The following is a 23,504-nucleotide window of genomic DNA, read 5'->3' on the forward strand; positions in this document are numbered from 1 at the left end:
AGGAGGATCACTACAGTTCAGGTGAGGGTCATTAGGGGGGATTGGAGTTGGACGGCTCATGGCAGGGGGAGTAGGAGGGCGATTTCTAGGTCGAATAGGACGAACAGGATGGCTACTGAGGAAGAATCGGACTGAGAATGGTAATCGAGCAGATCCAAGTGGGTCGAATCCACATTCGTACGGTGAGAGTTTCTCTGAGTCGGGGTTTATTTGGGCGAGTCAGAAGTTTAATGCGGTTAGGGCGGCGCTTAGGATTGATGATAGGGCGAATATGAACATGAGTGCGTTCATTGCTCTCCTCTGGGTTTATACCAGATTCTAGAGATTGGAAGTCAATTGTAATTAATATACTAGAAGAGCAAGATCCTCATCAGTAGATGGTTATGTAGAGGAATAGTCAGATGACGTCTACGAAGTGTCAGTATCAGGCTGCTGCCTCGAATCCGAAGTGGTGGTCTGATGTAAAGTGGAACTTGATCAGTCGGAAGAGGCAGACGGTCAGGAAGGAGGATCCGATGATTACGTGGAGTCCGTGGAATCCAGTGGCAACGAAGAAGGTAGATCCGTAGACGCTATCGGCGATTGAGAATGGGGCTTCGTGGTATTCTATTGCTTGTAGGGCTGTGAAGTAGAATCCCAGGAGGATCGTTAGGGTTAGGGCGTGGATGGCGTGTTTTCGGTTTCCTTCTGTGATGCTGTGATGGGCTCACGTTACGGTAACGCCTGAGGCTAGTAGGATGGCTGTGTTTAGTAGGGGGACTTCTATCGGGTTGAGTGGTTTAATTCCTGTTGGGGGTCATTGGCCTCCTAGTTCTGGGGTTGGGGCCAGGCTCGAGTGGAAGAACGCTCAGAAGAACCCTAAGAAGAAGAATGCTTCGGATGTGATGAAAAGGATTATGCCGTATCGTAGGCCTTTTTGGACTGTGGGAGTGTGATGGCCTTGGAAGGTGCTTTCTCGTACAATGTCTCGTCATCATTGGAGTATTACTAGGAGTATTGAGATGAGGCCTAGGGTTAGTAGTATGGATGAGTTGTAGTGGAATCACATGATTAATCCTGAGGTTGTGAGTAGGGCGGCGGCTGCCCCGAAGATTGGTCAAGGGCTTGGGTCAACTATGTGGTATGAGTGTGCTTGGTGTGCCATTAGATGTTTTCTTGTAAGTATAGGCTTAGAAGGAGCACGAAGACGTAGGCCTGGATTATGGCTACTGCTACTTCTAGGATGGTTAGGAGTAGTAGGATGATTATTGTTAGGATGGATACTGCAGGAAGGGTGGGTATTAATGCAATGGAAGCTGTAGAGATGAGTTGGATGAGTAAGTGTCCTGCTGTAAGGTTGGCTGTAAGGCGGACTCCGAGGGCTAGGGGGCGGATTAGTAGGCTGGTTGTTTCGATCAGGATTAGTGCGGGGATTAGGGGTGTAGGGGTACCTTCGGGTAATAGGTGGGCTAAAGAGGCTGATGGTTGGTTTCGTAGGCCTGTTAGTAGTGTGGCGAGCCATAGTGGGAAGGCTAGGGCTATGTTCATAGATAGTTGGGTGGTTGGGGTGAATGTATATGGAAGGAGGCCTAGAAGGTTGATTGTAAGAAGTATGATTATTAGGGATGTAAATATTATGGCTCATTTGTGGCCATTTTTGTTGAGTGGGACTATTAGTTGTTTTGTGATTAGGTGAAGGAGTCATGTTTGGATAGTAGAAAGGCGGTTGTTGATTCATCGGTTGTTTGGGGACGGGAATAGTAGGGCTGGGAAGAGTAGGGATAGTAGGATTAAGGGGATGCCGAATAGATTGGGGCTGGAAAATTGGTCAAAGAAGCTTAGGTTCATGGTCAGGATCATGGTGTGGGTTTGGTAGTGAGGGAGGTCTTATTTGATGGGGGGTTGGTTGTGGTGAAGGCTAGTAGTTTTGGTTGGATGAGGAGTGCTAGGGTTAATCAGGTTATAATTATGATTGAAAATCATGGTGCGGGGTTAAGCTGTGGCATATCATTAAGGAGGGGGAAGTCCCTCTTTGGCTAGCTTAAAAGGCTAGTGCTGTTGCATAGCTTCTTAATGATTAGGATGATGATAGAAGGGACGATCAGGCCTCGAAATGTGGGAGTGGGGTTGATTCTACTACAATGGGTATGTAGCTGTGATTAGCCCCGCAAATTTCTGAGCATTGTCCGTAAAAAATCCCAGGCCGGGTGGTAATGAATGAAGTTTGGTTTAGTCGGCCTGGGATTGCGTCTGTTTTAACTCCGAGCGTTGGGACTGCTCAGGAGTGGAGTACGTCTCCTGCAGTAATGATCACGCGGATGGGGGATTCTATGGGGATAACTACGCGGTGGTCAACTTCTAGCAGTCGGAAGTGGCCGTTGGGTAAGTCTGGGGTGGGCACTATGTAGGAGTCGAATGATAGGTCTTTGAAGTCTGTGTATTCGTAGCTTCAGTATCATTGGTGGCCGATGGCTTTTAGGGTGAGGTCTGGTTCGTCGATTTCGTCCATTATGTAGAGGATTTGTAGGGATGGGAGGGCGAGGAGTACCAGGACGATAGCAGGTAGGATTGTCCAGATCAGCTCTACTTCTTGGGCGTCTACAGCATTGGACGAGAGTTTTTCTGTTAGTATGTGGGCTAAAAGGTAGAGAACTAGGCTGCAGATAGCTAGGGCAACGATTAGGGCGTGGTCGTGGAATTCAACGAGTTCTTCTATGATGGGTGATGAGGCGTCTTGGAATCCTAGTTGGGAGTGGTTGGCCACATGAGATGTACAGGATTTTTACCTGTGATTTAGTCTTGACAAGGCTATGTAATTGGTTTACTAACGTCTCATAAGAAAGAAGCATGAGCGGTTAATGCAGTTGGCTTGAAACCAGCATGTGAGGGTTCGATTCCTTCCTTTCTTGTACTTGGACGAAGGCCGGTTCCTCGAAAGTATGGTATGGGGGAGGGCAGCCGTGGATTCATTCAACGTTTGTGGTAGTTAGTTCTGGTTGTAGGACTTTTCGTTTGGCCGGAAAGGCTTCTCAGATGATGAATATTAGTATGATTACGGCTACTATTGAGATTAGGGAGCCGATGGAGGAAATGGTGTTTCATAGTGTGTAGGCGTCGGGATAGTCCGAGTATCGTCGGGGTATTCCTGCTAGGCCTAGGAAGTGCTGGGGGAAGAACGTTAGGTTTACTCCTGTAAATATTACCCCGAAGTGGGCTTTTGCTCATGTTTGGTGTAGGGTAAACCCAGTGAGTAGTGGGAATCAGTGAGTAAATCCTGCTAGAATGGCAAAGACGGCGCCTATGGATAGGACGTAGTGGAAGTGGGCAACTACGTAGTACGTGTCGTGCAGGGCGATGTCTAGGGAAGAGTTTGCAAGAACGATTCCTGTTAATCCTCCGATGGTAAATAGGAAGATAAATCCTAGAGCTCATAGTATTGGGGGGGGTCTCATTTGATTGTTCCTCCGTGCAGGGTGGCTAGTCAGCTAAATACTTTGATTCCGGTAGGGATGGCAATGATTATAGTGGCTGATGTAAAGTAGGCTCGTGTATCAACGTCTATTCCTACTGTAAACATGTGGTGAGCTCAGACGATGAATCCTAGGAAGCCGATGGATAGTATGGCTCAGACTATTCCCATGTAGCCGAAGGGCTCCTTTTTGCCTGAGTAGTACGTGACTACGTGTGAGATGATTCCGAACCCCGGTAGGATCAGAATATAGACTTCTGGGTGTCCGAAGAATCAGAATAGGTGTTGGTACAGGATTGGGTCTCCTCCTCCAGCGGGGTCGAAGAATGTGGTGTTTAGGTTTCGATCAGTTAGTAATATTGTAATACCGGCGGCGAGTACGGGGAGTGATAGAAGGAGTAGGATGGAGTTCCTGGTTGTCCTAGTTCTGCGCGGATTAATAGGCTGAGTGCGGTGCCGACTATTCCTGCTCATGCCCCGAAGATGAGGTACAGGGTGCCAATATCCTTATGGTTAGTGGAAAATAGTCATCGGTTGATGAAGGTGACGGGTAAGATGGCTGAGTGTTGAAGCGTTAGGCTGTAGTCCTTTTTACAGAGGTTTAATTCCTCTTCTTATCGGCTCTGTAGTGAAATTCATGTTGAGTTGCAAGCTCATCGATGCGCACTAGGGTGCGTCAGGGTCTTTGTAGGCAGAAGCCAATTGGTTTAGGCATTTAGCTGTTAACTAGAGTTTTGTGGGATCGAAGCCCATCTGTCTAGGGAGGCTTTAGCTTAATTAAAGCGTCTGACTTGCATTCAGAAGATACAGGTTAATATTCTGTAAGTCTTAATGTGCAGAAACTAAGAGGGTTTAACTCTTATTTAAGGCTTTGAAGGCCTTCGGTTTGGGGTGTTATCCTAAGTTTCTAGACAATGGCATGTATTATTGGGGACAGGGGAAGTAAGAGGATTGATAGTGAGGCAAGGACCGCAGTAGGTGTGCTTGGGGCTTTGCTAGTGTATCATTGTTTTATGTGGTTAGAGGAGTTGGGGGGAAGGGTAATTGTTGAGTGGTATGCGAGGCGTAGGTAGAAGAAGAGGCTGAGCAGTGATAGCATGGCAATTGCCATGGCTGCTGGTGTTATTTCCTGTTTAGTTAGTTCTTGGATGATAAGTCACTTTGGTATAAAGCCTGTTAATGGGGGGAGGCCTGCTAGGGATAAAAGTACTAGTATTAGGGTGGCGTTTAGCACTGGGGTTTTTGTTCATGAGGTTGTGATCATGGATAGGTTAAGGGCTTTGATTTTGTTAAGGGCTAGGAATACGGCTGATGTTATGATTGTGTATAGGTAGAAGGTAAGTAAGGCCAATTTGGGGCTGTAAACTAGGATGATGGCGATTGAGCCTAAGTGGGAGATGGACGAGAAGGCTAGGATTTTGCGTGTTTGTGTTTGGTTCAGTCCTATTCAGCCTCCTAGTGCTGTTGAGGCTAGGGCCATGGCGGTGAGTAGAGCTGGGTCGAGGGATTTGGATGTTAGTAGGAGCAGGGTTAGTGGGGGGAATTTTATGAGGGTCGAGAGTAGCAGGGCTGTTATTAGTGGCGATCCTTGTAGTACTTCTGGGAATCAGAAGTGAAATGGCACTAGGCCCAGTTTAATAGCGATTGCTGCTGTCAGTAGTAGACAGGAGGTTGGGTGGTTTATTTGTGTGATGTCTCATTGGCCGGTGACTCAGGCATTGGTTATGCTAGAGAATAGGACCAGGGCGGAAGCAGCTGCTTGGGTTAGGAAGTATTTCGTTGCGGCTTCTACTGCTCGTGGGTGGTGGGATTTGGCAATTAGGGGAATGATGGCTAGTGCGTTGATCTCCAGTCCTGTCCAGGCCAGAACTCAGTGGTTGCTGGAAATTGTGATTGTGGTGCCCAAGATGAGGCTGAAGGTTATGATTGGGGTCGCGTAAGGGTTCATTAGTAGAGGAGGGGGTTAAACCATCATTTTCGGGGTATGGGCCCGATAGCTTGATTAGCTGACTCTACTAGAAAATAATATAAGGGAAGTATGGAGAATTTTGATTTCTCTTGTGTGGGTTCAATTCCTACTTTTCTAAGGTCAACAGGAAATGAGAGGGCTGTTATACCTCTATGTTCACTTTATCATAGTGACCCTTTGTAGTTCAGGCACATTTCCTTATGTAAGGAGGTAGGCCTGCATAGCAGATAGGTATGCTGATGTGTCAGAGGCACAGAGCTAGTGTGAGGGGTAGGAAGTTTTTTCATAGTAGGTGCATTAGTTGGTCATATCGGAATCGTGGGTATGAAGCTCGGACCCATAAGAAACCAGAAGATAGTAGGAGGACTTTTGTGGCTAGGATGACGGGGAATAGTTCTGTGGGTGGCCCTAGGGCGCTTGGGTTTAGGAATATGATGGCTGTAAGTGTATTTATTAGCATAATGTTCGCATATTCAGCTAGGAAGAATAAGGCGAAGGGTCCTGCGGCGTATTCAACGTTAAACCCTGAGACTAGCTCAGATTCACCCTCTGTGAGGTCAAAAGGAGCTCGGTTTGTCTCTGCTAGGGTGGATACGTATCATATTATTGCTAGGGGTCATGAGGAGAAAATGAAGTATAGAGGCTCCTGTGCGACGGCAAAGGAGCTGAGTGTGTAGCTTCCGCTTAGTATGATTATTGATAGCAGGATTATGGCCAGTGTCACTTCGTATGAAATGGTCTGTGCTACTGCCCGTAGGGCTCCGATTAGTGCGTATTTTGAGTTCGAGGCTCAGCCTGATCATAGGACTGAGTAGACGGCTAGGCTTGACATGGCTATTAGGAAGAGAACTCCGAGGTTTAGATCTGCTAGGGGAAATGGGAGTGGTAGTGGTGCTCAAGTGGTGAGGGCTAGGACAAGGGCTAGTATTGGTATCAGAATGAATAGAAGTGGGGAAGAGGTAGAGGGTCGGATGGGCTCTTTGGTAAATAGTTTCAGTCCGTCCGCAAATGGTTGAAGTAGGCCAAAAGGCCCGACAACGTTAGGGCCTTTGCGGGATTGTATGTAGCTTAGGATTTTCCGTTCTACTAGGGTTAGGAAGGCTACGGCAATCAGGATTGGGATGATGTATAGGAGGGATATAATGAGGCAGCTTAGTGTTGTTATTTGAATCATGGGTGAAGCTAGGGAGAGGATTTGAACCTCTGGGGAAAGGGCTTAAGCCTTCTGCACTTGCCGGGCTCTGCCACTCTAGCTGGTCCTTTTCTAGGATTGAAAGTGGTGGGGGAAGGCCCTCTTCACGGTTTAGTTGGTTTCACTGCTTAGAGGGGGGGGGCGTGCTTGTGGTATTGGCCCCACTTTCCCGGTCCTTTCGTACTGGGGAGAGTGTGTCATAGATAGAAACCGACCTGGATTGCTCCGGTCTGAACTCAGATCACGTAGGACTGTTAATCGTTGAACAAACGAACCCTTAATAGCGGCTGCACCATTAGGATGTCCTGATCCAACATCGAGGTCGTAAACCCCCCTGTCGATATGGGCTCTTGAGGGGGATTGCGCTGTTATCCCTGGGGTAGCTTGGTCCATTAATCAATTATATTGGGTCTGGTCACTGTTAGCACTTTGAGGGGTAGCTCTAGGTAAAGAGGTATGGTCTTGTTTTTGGAGGATTTGTTCTCCTCCAAGGTCGCCCCAACCGAAAAATATCGACCAGGCTCTGCGATGGTAGTGGCCCCAGTGGGGTTGATTGAGGATTCGCGGTGGTCGTTGATTTTTAAGTTCCACAGGGTCTTCTCGTCTTATGTTCACATCCCCGCTTTTGCACGGGGAGATCAATTTCACTGATTATCTGTGAGAGACAGTTAAGACCTCGTTTAGCCATTCATACCAGTCTCGATTTATGGGACAATTGATTGCGCTACCTTTGCACGGTTAGGATACCGCGGCCGTTAAACCTAAGTCACCGGGCAGGCATCACCTTCAATACTTGTTTAATTTGCTGAAGGCTATGTTTTTGGTAAACAGTCGGGCCTTATTAATTTGCCGAGTTCCTTTCACAGATTTTAATCGCTCTTATAGGCGCTCCTGAGTCGGGTTAACAGGGTTAGTTAATACGTGGTCTTGTAGGGGTTTTTGTATCTGTCTAGGTCTGTTAATAATGTTTCTATGTAAGCTTGCGCCGTTAGAGGGGTGTGGCCCTGAGTTACTTATTTTAGCATTAATTCTCCTATATTCATAGGTTGACCTGTTTGTGATAAGGGAATCATCTTATTTTGGTATTTTTAGGTGGTGGAGCTTTGACGCACTCTTTTTTGATGGCTGCTTTAGGGCCCACGGTAGGATCAGTAGTAAGAATTATCCGCTAGTCGAGGTTGTGTCCTTTTTTAATGGAGCTGTCCCTCCATTAAATAGCTCTTAATCATCTCATTAGGGTTCAGGATGTCCGGTAGGGAGGATTAAGGGGGAACTTAGATTCGTTTCACAGGTAACCAGCTATCACCCAGCTCGGTTGGCTTTTCACCTCTACTGACAAGTCATCCCACTCTTTTGCAACAGAGACGGGTTCGCTCTCTTTAACTGCTTGAAAGTAGCTCGCTTGGGTTTCGGGGGGGCAAACTTTAGTTCACTTTGCTTGGTTGTTCTCGCTAAACCATGATGCAAAAGGTACAAGGGTTGATCTTTGCTGTCTGTCGCTTTGATTGTTTCACTGCTATTTCATCTTTCCCTTACGGTACTGGGGTCTCTATCGCGTCTAAGTGTCTTTTCTATCGCCTATACTAAGACTGTAAAATGCTTTAGTTTAATTAGTTTAGTAAATTCTTTAGTTTTGGTGTACTATTTGTGTGGTTGAGCTAGAGGGGGGGCTTCAAGACGATCCGGTCTAGTAGATATCTTTCAGGTGTAAGCTGAGTGCTTTGGTGTTATAGCTACGTCTTGATATTCTAAGTACACCTTCCGGTACACTTACCTTGTTACGACTTACCTCATCTTCAGCGTATTTATGGTATTAGTTATGTGGGATGTGGCTTTTGAGGAGGGTGACGGGCGGTATGTACGTGCCCCAGGGCCGGCTTAAAGTAGGCTCTATTGTCCCACTTTACTGCTAAATCCGCCTTCCAGAAGTGGTTTCACGCTTCTTTCCGTGTGCCCTATGAATAGGGAATGTAGCCCATTTCTTCCACTCCATAGGCTATACCTTGACCTGTCTTATTAGCGGGGTGCTATTGTGTCCACTGTTGTGCTCTCATTCGAGGTGGGCTGGCGACGGCGGTATGTAGGCTGTGTTGGCAAGGGGTGGTTGGGTTAATCGGGGATTATCGATTGTAGAACAGGCTCCTCTAGGTGGGTTTGGGGCACCGCCAAGTCCTTAGAGTTTTAAGCGTTTGTGCTCGTAGTTCTCTGGCGGATACTTCGGTAAAGTAAGTATCAAGATTTAGGGCCAGGCATAGTGGGGTATCTAATCCCAGTTTGGGCCCTGGCTTTCGTGGGTTTAAATCAGTCGTTAGTTCCTAAGATCATCTTAATGGTGTGTTTAGGTGCATCTTGGGCTTATGACAGCTCAGTTGCATTTTGATCTTAGTTAGCTAGGATAGGCATTTTACCACTCTTTACGCCGTGTCAATAGGACGGTTGATTTGGGTTTCTTGTATGACCGCGGTGGCTGGCACAAGATTTACCAACCCTTGAAGTTAGGCTGTTGCTATAACTAAGTCAAGTTTGCACTCATTGCTTAATGTTAATTACTGCTGAATACCCGTGGGGGCGTGGCTTAGCGAGGCGTCTTGGGCTACTACTTGGGTGTGCCTGATACCCGCTCCTCAAGGCCTGTATGGGGGTAGGTGGTCGAGGGCGTTTACACTGGGGCGCGGATACTTGCATGTATATATTTAGCAAAAACCAACCGTAAGGTTAGGACTAAGTCTTTTGTCCGCAGGCATGTTTTATGCCATCTTGGCAACTTCAGTGCCATGCTTTGTGTTAAGCTATGTGGACGGGGGTGTGGTTAGCTGATAGTTGAGTGGTGAGTGAGAGTGAAGTATATGAAATTATTGCTTGTGTTTACTATTTTTAGTACTGGAGTTTCTCTAAGTCCTAGGACTAGGAGGAAATGGTGTTTCATAGTGTGTAGGCGTCGGGATAGTCCGAGTATCGTCGGGGTATTCCTGCTAGGCCTAGGAAGTGCTGGGGGAAGAACGTTAGGTTTACTCCTGTAAATATTACCCCGAAGTGGGCTTTTGCTCATGTTTGGTGTAGGGTAAACCCAGTGAGTAGTGGGAATCAGTGAGTAAATCCTGCTAGAATGGCAAAGACGGCGCCTATGGATAGGACGTAGTGGAAGTGGACACTATTTGTCTGATCCGTACTAATTACCGCCATCCTACTCCTTCTATCACTCCCCGTACTCGCCGCCGGTATTACAATATTACTAACTGATCGAAACCTAAACACCACATTCTTCGACCCCGCTGGAGGAGGAGACCCAATCCTGTACCAACACCTATTCTGATTCTTCGGACACCCAGAAGTCTATATTCTGATCCTACCGGGGTTCGGAATCATCTCACACGTAGTCACGTACTACTCAGGCAAAAAGGAGCCCTTCGGCTACATGGGAATAGTCTGAGCCATACTATCCATCGGCTTCCTAGGATTCATCGTCTGAGCTCACCACATGTTTACAGTAGGAATAGACGTTGATACCCGAGCCTACTTTACATCAGCCACTATAATCATTGCCATCCCTACCGGAATCAAAGTATTTAGCTGACTAGCCACCCTGCACGGAGGAACAATCAAATGAGACCCCCCCAATACTATGAGCTCTAGGATTTATCTTCCTATTTACCATCGGAGGATTAACAGGAATCGTTCTTGCAAACTCTTCCCTAGACATCGCCCTGCACGACACGTACTACGTAGTTGCCCACTGCCACTACGTCCTATCCATAGGCGCCGTCTTTGCCATTCTAGCAGGATTTACTCACTGATTCCCACTACTCACTGGGTTTACCCTACACCAAACATGAGCAAAAGCCCACTTCGGGGTAATATTTACAGGAGTAAACCTAACGTTCTTCCCCCAGCACTTCCTAGGCCTAGCAGGAATACCCCGACGATACTCGGACTATCCCGACGCCTACACACTATGAAACACCATTTCCTCCATCGGCTCCCTAATCTCAATAGTAGCCGTAATCATACTAATATTCATCATCTGAGAAGCCTTTCCGGCCAAACGAAAAGTCCTACAACCAGAACTAACTACCACAAACGTTGAATGAATCCACGGCTGCCCTCCCCCATACCATACTTTCGAGGAACCGGCCTTCGTCCAAGTACAAGAAAGGAAGGAATCGAACCCTCACATGCTGGTTTCAAGCCAACTGCATTAACCGCTCATGCTTCTTTCTTATGAGACGTTAGTAAACCAATTACATAGCCTTGTCAAGACTAAATCACAGGTAAAAATCCTGTACATCTCATGTGGCCAACCACTCCCAACTAGGATTCCAAGACGCCTCATCACCCATCATAGAAGAACTCGTTGAATTCCACGACCACGCCCTAATCGTTGCCCTAGCTATCTGCAGCCTAGTTCTCTACCTTTTAGCCCACATACTAACAGAAAAAACTCTCGTCCAATGCTGTAGACGCCCAAGAAGTAGAGCTGATCTGGACAATCCTACCTGCTATCGTCCTGGTACTCCTCGCCCTCCCATCCCTACAAATCCTCTACATAATGGACAAAATCGACGAACCAGACCTCACCCTAAAAGCCATCGGCCACCAATGATACTGAAGCTACGAATACACAGACTTCAAAGACCTATCATTCGACTCCTACATAGTGCCCACCCCAGACTTACCCAACGGCCACTTCCGACTGCTAGAAGTTGACCACCGCGTAGTTATCCCAATAGAATCCCCCATCCGCGTGATCATTACTGCAGGAGACGTACTCCACTCCTGAGCAGTCCCAACGCTCGGAGTTAAAACAGACGCAATCCCAGGCCGACTAAACCAAACTTCATTCATTACCACCCGGCCTGGGATTTTTTACGGACAATGCTCAGAAATTTGCGGGGCTAATCACAGCTACATACCCATTGTAGTAGAATCAACCCCACTCCCACATTTCGAGGCCTGATCGTCCCTTCTATCATCATCCTAATCATTAAGAAGCTATGCAACAGCACTAGCCTTTTAAGCTAGCCAAAGAGGGACTTCCCCCTCCTTAATGATATGCCACAGCTTAACCCCGCACCATGATTTTCAATCATAATTATAACCTGATTAACCCTAGCACTCCTCATCCAACCAAAACTACTAGCCTTCACCACAACCAACCCCCCATCAAATAAGACCTCCCTCACTACCAAACCCACACCATGATCCTGACCATGAACCTAAGCTTCTTTGACCAATTTTCCAGCCCCAATCTATTTGGCATCCCCTTAATCCTACTATCCCTACTCTTCCCAGCCCTACTATTCCCGTCCCCAAACAACCGATGAATCAACAACCGCCTTTCTACTATCCAAACATGACTCCTTCACCTAATCACAAAACAACTAATAGTCCCACTCAACAAAAATGGCCACAAATGAGCCATAATATTTACATCCCTAATAATCATACTTCTTACAATCAACCTTCTAGGCCTCCTTCCATATACATTCACCCCAACCACCCAACTATCTATGAACATAGCCCTAGCCTTCCCACTATGGCTCGCCACACTACTAACAGGCCTACGAAACCAACCATCAGCCTCTTTAGCCCACCTATTACCCGAAGGTACCCCTACACCCCTAATCCCCGCACTAATCCTGATCGAAACAACCAGCCTACTAATCCGCCCCCTAGCCCTCGGAGTCCGCCTTACAGCCAACCTTACAGCAGGACACTTACTCATCCAACTCATCTCTACAGCCTCCATTGCATTAATACCCACCCTTCCTGCAGTATCCATCCTAACAATAATCATCCTACTACTCCTAACCATCCTAGAAGTAGCAGTAGCCATAATCCAGGCCTACGTCTTCGTGCTCCTTCTAAGCCTATACTTACAAGAAAACATCTAATGGCACACCAAGCACACTCATACCACATAGTTGACCCAAGCCCTTGACCAATCTTCGGGGCAGCCGCCGCCCTACTCACAACCTCAGGATTAATCATGTGATTCCACTACAACTCATCCATACTACTAACCCTAGGCCTCATCTCAATACTCCTAGTAATACTCCAATGATGACGAGACATTGTACGAGAAAGCACCTTCCAAGGCCATCACACTCCCACAGTCCAAAAAGGCCTACGATACGGCATAATCCTTTTCATCACATCCGAAGCATTCTTCTTCTTAGGGTTCTTCTGAGCGTTCTTCCACTCGAGCCTGGCCCCAACCCCAGAACTAGGAGGCCAATGACCCCCAACAGGAATTAAACCACTCAACCCGATAGAAGTCCCCCTACTAAACACAGCCATCCTACTAGCCTCAGGCGTTACCGTAACGTGAGCCCATCACAGCATCACAGAAGGAAACCGAAAACACGCCATCCACGCCCTAACCCTAACGATCCTCCTGGGATTCTACTTCACAGCCCTACAAGCAATAGAATACCACGAAGCCCCATTCTCAATCGCCGATAGCGTCTACGGATCTACCTTCTTCGTTGCCACTGGATTCCACGGACTCCACGTAATCATCGGATCCTCCTTCCTGACCGTCTGCCTCTTCCGACTGATCAAGTTCCACTTTACATCAGACCACCACTTCGGATTCGAGGCAGCAGCCTGATACTGACACTTCGTAGACGTCATCTGACTATTCCTCTACATAACCATCTACTGATGAGGATCTTGCTCTTCTAGTATATTAATTACAATTGACTTCCAATCTCTAGAATCTGGTATAAACCCAGAGGAGAGCAATGAACGCACTCATGTTCATATTCGCCCTATCATCAATCCTAAGCGCCGCCCTAACCGCATTAAACTTCTGACTCGCCCAAATAAACCCCGACTCAGAGAAACTCTCACCGTACGAATGTGGATTCGACCCACTTGGATCTGCTCGATTACCATTCTCAGTCCGATTCTTCCTCAGTAGCCATCCTGTTCGTCCTATTCGACCTAGAAATCGCCCTCCTACTCCCCCTGCCATGAGCCGTCCAACTCCAATCCCCCCTAATGACCCTCACCTGAACTGTAGCGATCCTCCTTCTCCTAACACTCGGACTGGCCTACGAGTGAATTCAAGGGGGCCTAGAATGAGCAGAATAACAGAAAGTTAGTCTAACCAAAAAGATAGCTGGTTTCGACCCAGCAGATTACAGCCAACCCTGTAACTTTTTTATGTCGCCCCTACATTTAAGCTTCTACTCAGCCTTCATTTTCAGCGGACTAGGACTAGCCTTCCACCGAACCCACCTAGTATCCGCCCTACTATGCCTTGAAAGCATAATATTATCGATATTCGTAGGCCTATCAATATGATCCATCGAAAACCAAGTCTCCTCATTCACCATGGTACCAATTCTCATGCTAACCTTCTCAGCGTGTGAGGCGGGCACAGGCCTGGCCATCCTAGTAGCCTCCACCCGCACACATGGCTCCGACCATCTACACAACCTAAACCTCCTGCAATGCTAAAAATCATCCTACCCACAATCATACTTCTTCCAACAGCCCTGCTGTCTCCACCAAAATTTCTATGGACTAACACCACCTTATACAGCCTCCTAATCGCTGCCCTAAGCCTACAGTGATTAATCCCAACCTACTACCCCTACAAATTTTTATCCAACTGAACAGGAATTGACCAAATCTCATCCCCCCTCCTAGTACTATCCTGCTGACTACTCCCACTCATAATCATAGCAAGCCAAAACCACCTGCAACAAGAACCCCTACAACGCAAACGAATCTTTATCTCAACCTTAGTCGCAGTCCAGCCATTCATCCTACTAGCCTTTTCCACCACAGAACTAGCACTATTTTACATCTCATTTGAAGCAACCCTCATTCCCACCCTAATCTTAATCACCCGATGGGGGAACCAACCAGAACGCCTAAGCGCTGGCATCTACCTGCTATTCTACACGCCAGTAAGCTCTCTACCCCTGCTAATCACAATCATACACCTATACGTGAAAATTGGCACCCTGCACCTGCCAACCCTACAACTAACCCACCCAACCCTATCCACCTCATGGACAGGAATACTATCAGGTCTAGCACTGCTCATAGCATTCATAGTAAAAGCCCCACTATACGGCCTACACCTCTGACTGCCAAAAGCCCACGTAGAAGCACCCATCGCAGGCTCAATACTCCTCGCCGCCCTACTACTAAAGCTAGGAGGATACGGAATTATACGAGTCACTCTATTTATGGGCCCACTGTCCAACCTCCTGCACTATCCCTTCCTAACCCTGGCCCTATGAGGCGCCCTAATGACTAGCTCAATCTGCCTACGACAGACAGACCTAAAATCACTAATCGCTTATTCATCCGTTAGCCACATAGGCCTAGTTATCGCCGCAGGAATAATCCAAACCCACTGATCATTCTCAGGGGCAATGATCCTAATAATTTCCCATGGACTAACTTCCTCCATACTATTCTGCCTAGCCAACACAAACTATGAACGTACGCACAGCCGAATTCTACTACTCACACGAGGCCTACAACCTCTCCTACCACTCATAGCTACCTGATGATTGCTGGCCAATCTAACAAACATAGCCTTACCCCCAACAACAAACCTCATAGCAGAGCTAACCATTATAATCACCTTATTCAACTGATCTGCCTTCACGATCATCCTAACAGGAATCGCAACCCTACTAACCGCCTCCTACACCTTATTCATACTACTAATGACCCAACGAGGCTCAATCCCCTCCCACATCACATCTATGCAAAACTCAACCACGCGAGAACACCTGCTCATAACACTCCACATTATCCCAATATTCCTCCTAATCCTCAAACCCGAACTGATCTCCGGAATCCCCTCATGCAAGTATAGTTTAAACCAAACATTAGACTGTGATTCTAAGAATAGAAGTTCAAACCTTCTTACCTGCCGAGGGGAGGGTTTAACCAACAAGAGCTGCTAACTCTTACATCTGAGCCTAAAACCTCAGCCCCCTTACTTTTAAAGGATAACAGCAATCCACTGGTCTTAGGAACCACCCATCTTGGTGCAAATCCAAGTAAAAGGAGTGAACCCCACACTACTAATCAACTCCCTCACACTACTCACGCTGACAATCCTCCTAACCCCAATCATCCTGCCATTTCTATTTAAAAACTTTAAAAACACCCCACAAGCCACCACCCGCGCTGTTAAAACCGCATTCCTAATTAGCCTAGCCCCTACAACCGCATTCATCTACTCGGGAGTAGAATCTGTCACCTGCCACTGGGAGTGAAAATTCATTATAAACTTTAAAATCCCCCTGAGCCTAAAAATAGACCAATACTCAATAACATTTCTTCCAATCGCCCTATTTGTAACATGATCAATCCTACAATTCGCCATATGATACATGGCCTCAGAGCCATACGTAACAAAATTTTTCACCTACCTACTGACATTCCTAGTCGCCATACTCCTCCTAACAACCGCAAACAACATATTCCTCCTATTCGTAGGCTGGGAAGGAGTACGAATCATGTCCTTCCTTCTCATCGGCTGATGACAAGGCCGAGCAGATGCCAACACCGCCGCCCTACAAGCCGTAATCTACAACCGAATCGGAGACGTCGGACTGACCCTGAGCATAGCATGACTAGCTTCAACATTCAACACCTGAGAGATCCAACAAGCCGTACACCCCCACCAAACCCCAATCCTCCCCCTCATAGGATTAATCCTCGCAGCCGCAGGAAAATCCGCCCAATTTGGACTCCACCCATGACTGCCCGCAGCAATAGAAGGCCCCACCCCAGTATCAGCCCTACTGCACTCCAGTACCATAGTAGTAGCCGGAATCTTCCTGCTCATCTGCATGCACCCCCTGCTAGCCACCAACCAGACAGCCCTAACTGCCTGCCTATGCCTAGGTGCTCTATCAACCCTATTCGCTGCCACATGCGCCCTAACCCAAAATGACATCAAAAAAATTCTCAACATCGCTTTCTCAACATCCAGCCAACTAGGACTAATAATAGTCACTATCGGACTAAACCTCCCACAACTAGCCTTCCTACACATCTCAACCCATGCCTTCTTTAAAGCCATACTATTCCTATGCTCAGGGTCTATCATCCACAACCTAAACGGAGAACAAGATATCCGAAAGATAGGAGGCCTACAGAAAATACTCCCAGTCACTACTTCCTGCCTAACCATCGGAAACCTGGCGCTGATAGGAACCCCATTCCTAGCCGGATTCTACTCAAAAGACCTCATCATCGAAAGCTTAAACACATCATACCTAAATACTTGAGCCCTACTCCTAACCCTTATAGCCACAGCATTCACCGCAACCTACAGCATCCGCATAACCATCCTAGTCCAAGCTGGACAAACCCGAATCCCCCCAATAGTATCAATAAACGAAAACAACCCACTAATCACCGCCCCCCTAACCCGACTCGCCCTAGGCAGCATTACAGCAGGAATAATCATTACCTCTTTCATCACACCAACCAAAACCCCCCCAATAACCATACCCCTTATCACCAAAACCGCTGCCATCCTCATAACAATCCTAGGAATCATCCTAGCCCTAGAACTATCGAACATAACACACACCCTCACTCACCCCAAACCAAACCCCCTCATAAACTTCTCCTCTGCATTAGGGTACTTCAACCCCCTAGTACACCGATTCTTCTCCAAAAACCTACTAGAAAAGGGACAAAACATTGCCCTACACTTGATCGACCTCTCCTGACTCAAAAAAATAGGGCCAGAGGGCCTTGCTGAACTACAAGTAGCCGCAAGCAAAGCCGCAACCTCAATACACACAGGGCTAATTAAGGCCTACCTAGGATCCTTCGCCCTCTCCATCCTGGTAATAATCCTAATAACACACAGACTCACTAATGGCCCCTAACATCCGCAAATCCCATCCCCTACTAAAAATAATCAACAACTCCCTAATCGACCTACCCGCCCCCTCCAACATCTCTGCCTGATGAAACTTCGGCTCCCTTCTAGCCATCTGCTTAGCCACACAAATCCTAACAGGCCTGCTACTAGCCATACACTACACCGCAGACACTTCACTCGCCTTCTCCTCAGTAGCTCACACATGCCGAGACGTCCAGTACGGATGGCTCATCCGCAACCTCCACGCCAACGGTGCTTCGCTCTTCTTTATCTGCATCTACTTACACATCGGACGAGGCCTCTACTACGGCTCCTACCTATACAAAGAAACCTGAAACACAGGAGTAATCCTCCTACTCACCCTAATAGCAACTGCCTTCGTAGGGTATGTCCTACCATGAGGACAAATGTCATTCTGAGGGGCCACCGTAATCACCGACCTATTCTCAGCCATCCCGTACATTGGGCAAACTCTAGTAGAATGAGCCTGAGGAGGATTCTCAGTAGACAATCCAACCTTAACCCGATTCTTCGCCATCCACTTCCTACTGCCCTTCCTAATTGCAGGAATCACCCTAGTCCACCTAACCTTCCTACACGAATCAGGCTCAAATAACCCACTAGGAATCGTATCAGACTGCGACAAAATCCCATTCCACCCATACTTCTCCATTAAAGACAGCTTAGGGCTTACCCTAATAATCACCCCTCTAATAGCACTAGCCCTATTTTCACCGAACCTCCTGGTTCTTGGAATCCTAGTTGGGAGTGGTTGGCCACATGAGATGTACAGGATTTTTACCTGTGATTTAGTCTTGACAAGGCTATGTAATTGGTTTACTAATGTCTCATAAGAAAGAAGCATGAGCGGTTAATGCAGTTGGCTTGAAACCCATCCCCAGTGGTGCAAGTGCACTCTCTGAACTCACTGAAGTGCATCCCCAGTGGTGCCAGTGCACTCTCTGCACTCACTGCACTGCATCCCCAGTGGTGCCAGTGCAATCTCTGGACTCACTGCAGAGCATCCCCAGTGGTGCCAGTGCACTCTGTGGACTCACTGTAGTGCATCCCCAGTGGTGCCAGTGCACTCTCTGGACTCACTGCACTGCATCCCCAGTGGTGTCAGTGCAATCTCTGGACTCACTGCAGTGCATCCCCAGTGGTGCCAGTGCACTCTCTGGACTCACTGCACTGCAGCCCCAGTGGTGCCAGTGCACTCTCTGGACTCACTGCAGTGCATCCCCAGTGGTGCCAGAGCACTCTCTGGACTCACTGCACTGCATCCCCAGTGGTGCCAGTGCACTCTCTGGACTCACTGCACCGCATCCCCAGTGGTGTCAGTACACTCTCTGGACTCACTGAAGTGCATCCCCAGTGGTGCCAGTGCACTCTCTGGACTCACTAAACTGCATCACCAGTGGTGCCAGTGCACTCTCTGGACTCACTGCACTGCATCCCCATTGGTGCCAGTGCAATCTCTGGACTCACTGTAGTGCATCCCCAGTGGTGCCAGTGCACTCTCTGGACTCACTGCAGTGCATCCCCAGTGGTGCCAGTGCACTCTCTGGACTCACTGCACTGCATCCCCAGTGGTGCCAGTGCACTCTCTGGACTCACTGCAGTGCATCCCCAGTGGTGCCAGTGCACTCTCTGGACTCACTGCACTGCATTCCCAGTGGTGCCAGTGAAGTCTCTGGACTCACTGCACTGCATCCCCAGTGGTGCCAGTGCACTCTCTGCACTCACTGCACTGCATTCCCAGTGGTGCCAGTGAAGTCTCTGGACTCACTGCACTGCATCCCCAGTGGTGCCAGTGCACTCTCTGGACTCACTGCACTGCATCCCCAGAGGTGCCAGTGCACTCTCTCGAGTCACTGCACTACATCCCCAGTAGTGCCAGTGCACTCACTGGACTCACTGTACTGCATCATCGGTGGTGCCAGTGCACTCTCTGCACTCACTGCACTGCATCCCCAGTGGTGCCAGTGCGCTCTCCGGAGTCACAGCACTGCATCCCCAGTGGTGCCAGTGCACTCACTGGACACACTGTACTGCATCACAGGTGGTGCCAGTGCACTCTCTGCACTCACTGCACAGCATCCCCAGTGGTGCCAGTGCATTCACTGGACTCACTGGACTGCATCACCAGTGGTGCCAGTGCACTCTCTGGACTCACTGCACTGCAGGCCCAGTGGTACCAGTGCACTCACTGGACTCACTGTACTGCATCACCAGTGGTGCCAGTGCACTCTCTGGACTCACTGCACTGCAGGCCCAGTGGTGCCAGTGCACTCACTGGACTCACTGTACTGCATCACCAGTGGTGCCAGTGCACTCTCTGGACTCACTGCACTGCATCCCCAGTGGTTCCAGTGCATTCACTGGACTCACTGTACTGCATCTCCAGTGGCGCCAGTGCACTCTCTGGACTCACTGCACTGCATCCCCAGTGGTGCCAGTGAGCTCTCTGGACTCACTGCTCTGCATCCCCAGTGGTGCCAGTGTACTCACAGGATTCACTGCACTGCATCCCCAGTGGTGCTAGTGCACTCTCTGGACTCACTGCAGTGCATCCCCAGTGGTGCCAGTGCACTCTCTGGACTCACTGAAGTGCATCCCCAGTGGTGCCAGTACACTCACTGGACTCACTGCACTGCATCCCCAGTGGTGCCAGTGCACTCTCTGGACTCACTGCACTGCATCCCCAGTGGTGCCAGTGCACTCTCTGGACTCACTGTAGTGCATCCCCAGTGGTGCCAGTGCACTCTCTGGACTCACTGCAGTGCATCCCCAGTGGTGCCAGTGCACTCTCTGGACTCACTTCACTGCATCCCCAGTGGTGCCAGTGCACTCTCTGGACTCACTGCACTGCATCCACAGTGGTGCCAGTGAAGTCTTTGGACTCACTGCACTGCATCCCCAGTGTTGCCAGTGCACTCTGTGGAGTCACTCAAGTGCATCCCCAGTGGTGCCAGTGCACTCTCTGGACTCACTGCACTGCATGTCCAGTGGTGCCAGTGCACTCTCTGGACTCACTGTACTGCATCCCTACTGGTGCCAGTGCACTATGTGGACTCACTGTACTGCATCCCCAGTGGTGATAGTGCACTCTCTGGACTAACTGCAGTGCATCCCAAGTGGTGCCAGTGCACTCTCTGGACTCACTGCAGTGCATCCCCAGTGGTGCCAGTGCACTCTCTGGTCTCACTGCACTGCATCCCCAGTGGTGCCAGTGCAGTCTCTGGACTCACTGCACTGCATCCCCAGTGGTGCCAGTGCACTGTGTGGACTCACTGCAGTGCATCCCCAGTGGTGTCAGTGCACTCTCTGGACTCACTGTACTGCACCCCCAGTGGTGCCAGTGCACTCACTGGACTGACTGCACTGCATCCCCAGTGGTGCCAGTGCGCTCTCTGGAGTCACAGCACTGCATCCCCAGTGGTGCCAGTGCACTCACTGGACTCACTGCACTGCATCACAGGTGGTGCCAGTGCACTCTCTGGACTCACTGCAGTGAATCCCCGGTGGTGCCAGTGTACTCTCTGCAGTCACTGCACTGCATCCCCAGTGGTGCCAGTGAACTCTCTGGACTCACTGCACTGCATCCCCAGTGGTGTCAGTGGACTCTCTGGACTCACTGCAGTGCATCCCCAGTGGTGCCAGAGCACTCTCTGGACTCACTGCACTGCATCCCCTGTGGTGTCAGTGCACTCTCTGGACTCACTGAAGTGCATCCCCAGTTGGGCCAGTGCACTCTCTGGACTCAATGCACTGCATCCCCAGTGGTGCCAGTGCACTCTCTGGACTCAGTGCACTGCATCCCCAGTGGTGCCAGTGCACTCACTGGACTCACTGTACTGCATCACAAGTGGTGCCAGTGCACTCTCTGGACTCACTGCACTGCATCCCCAGTGGTGCCAGTGCACTCTCTGGACTCACTGAAGTGCATCTCCAGTTTTGCCAGTGAAGTCTTTGGACTCACTGTACTGCATCCCCAGTGGTGCCAGTGCACTCTCTGGAGTCACTGAAGTGCATCCCCAGTGGTGCCAGTGCACTCTCTGGACTCACTGCACTGCATGTCCAGTGGTGCCAGTGCACTCTCTGGACTCACTGTACTGCATCCCCACTGGTACCAGTGCACTCTGTGGACTCACTGTACTGCATCCCCAGTGGTGACAGTGCACTCTCTGGACTCACTGCACTGCATCCCCAGTGGTGCCAGTGCACTCTCTGGACTCACTGCAGTGCATCCCCAGTGGTGCCAGTGCACTCACTGGACTCACTGCAGTGCATTCCCTCTGGTGCCAGTGCACTCTCTGGACTCACTGCACTGCATCCCCAGTGCTGCCAGTGCACTCTCTGGACTCACTGCACTGCATCCCCAGTGGTGCCAGTGCATTCTCTGGACTCACTGCAGTGCATCCCCAGTGGTGCCAGTGCATTCTCTGGACTCACTGCAGTGCATCCCCAGTGGTGCCAGTGCACACTCTGGACTCACTGCACTGCATCCCCAGTGGTGCCAGTGCACTCTCTGGACTCACTGCACTGCATCCCCAGTGTTCACAGTGCACTCTCTGCAGTCACTACACTGCACCCCAGTGGTGCCAGTGCACTCTCTGGACTCACTGCACTGCATCCCCAGTGGTGCCAGTGCACTCTGTGGACTCACGGCACTGCATCCCCAGTGGTGTCAGTGCACTCTCTGGACTCACTGCACTGCATCCCCAGTGGTGCCAGTGCACTCTCTGGACTCACTTCACTGCATCCCCAGTGGAGCCCGTGCACTCTCTGGACTCACTGTACTGCATCCCCAGTGTTGCCAGTGCACTCTCTGGAGTAACTGCAGTGCATCCCCAGTGGTGCCAAAGCACTCTCTGGATTCCCGGCACCGCATCCCCAGTGGTGCCAGTGCACTCTCTGGGCTCACTGCAGTGCATCCCCAGTGGTGCCAGTGCACTCTCTTGACTCACTGCACTGCATCCCCAGTGGTGCCAGTGTACTCACTGGACTCACTGCACTGCATTCCCCAGTGGTGTTAGTGCACTCTCTGGACTCACTGCAGTGCATCCCCAGTGGTGCCAGTGAACTCTCTGGACTCACTGAAGTGCATTCTCAGTGGTTCCAGTGCACTCTGTGGACTCACTGCAGTGCATCCCCAGTGGTGCCAGTGCACTCTCTGGACTCACTGCAGTGCATCCCCAGTGGTACCAGTGCACTCTCTGGACTCACTGCACTGCATCCCCAGTGCTGCCAGTGCACTCTCTGGACTCACTGCACTGCATCCCCAGTGGTGCCAGTGCACTCTCTGGACTCACTGCAGTGCATCCCCAGTGGTGCCAGTGCAATCTCTGGACTCACTGCACTGCCTCCCCAGTGGTGCCACTGCACTCTCTGGACTCACTGCAGTGCATCCCCAGTGGTGCCAGTGCACTCTCTGGACTCACTGCAGTGCATCCCCAGTGGTGCCAGTGCACTCTCTGGACTCACAGCAGTGCATCCCCAGTGGTGCCAGTGCACTCTCTGGACTCACTGCACTGCATCCCCAGTGGTGCCAATGCACTCTCTGGACTCACTGAAGTGCATTCTCAGTGGTTCCAGTGCACTCTGTGGACTCACTGCAGTGCATCCCCACTGCTGCCAGTGCACTCTCTGGACTCACAGCAGTGCATCCCCAGTGGTGCCAGTGCACTCTCTGGACTCACTGCACTGCATCCCCAGTGGTGCCAATGCACTCTCTGGACTCACTGAAGTGCATTCTCAGTGGTTCCAGTGCACTCTGTGGACTCACTGCGGTGCATCCCCAGTGGTGCCAGTGCGCTCTCTGGACTCACTGCAGTGCATCCCCAGTGGTGCCAGTGCACTCTCTGGACTCACTGCACTGCATCCCCAGTGCTGCCAGTGCACTCTCTGGACTCACTACACTGCACCCCAGTGGTGCCAGTGCACTCTCTGGACTCACTGCACTGCATCCCCAGTGGTGCCAGTGCACTCTGTGGACTCACGGCACTGCATCCCC

The sequence above is a fragment of the Anser anser genome, assembly GCF_964211835.1.
Source record: "Anser anser genome assembly, chromosome: 13".
Taxonomy (NCBI): Eukaryota; Metazoa; Chordata; class Aves; order Anseriformes; family Anatidae; genus Anser; species Anser anser.